We start from the raw sequence: 307 nt of genomic DNA on the forward strand, positions 1-307 counted from the left end.
TTGAGGTGGTTCAGGTATCTGGTAAGGATGCCCCTCTGGGTCCCTTCTTGGGGAGGTGGTCCAGGCATGTCCAGCTGGGAGGAGGCCTTGGGGAAGACCCAGGACTAGGTGGAGGGACGTCCAGCTGGGAGGAGGCCTCGGGGAAGACCCAGGACTAGGTGGAGGGACGTCCAGCTGGGAGGAGGCCTCGGGGAAGACCCAGGACTAGGTGGAGAGATCATATCTCCAACCTGGCCTGGGATCGCTTTGGGACCCCCCAGTCGGAGCTGGTGAATGTGGCTCGGGGAAGGGAAGTTTGGGGTCCCCT

The 307-nt window shown here is 62.9% G+C and overlaps 1 protein-coding gene across 2 annotated transcripts in view; it reads left to right on the plus strand.

Annotated features, from left to right (window-relative positions):
* LOC116698837 (mitogen-activated protein kinase kinase kinase 20) overlaps nt 1-307 on the plus strand; it is a 33,545-nt gene that overhangs the window by 25,409 nt on the left and 7,829 nt on the right. The gene's annotated exons all lie outside the window — the stretch shown is intronic.

The sequence above is a fragment of the Etheostoma spectabile genome, chromosome 12 (assembly GCF_008692095.1).
Source record: "Etheostoma spectabile isolate EspeVRDwgs_2016 chromosome 12, UIUC_Espe_1.0, whole genome shotgun sequence".
Lineage (NCBI taxonomy): Eukaryota > Metazoa > Chordata > Actinopteri > Perciformes > Percidae > Etheostoma > Etheostoma spectabile.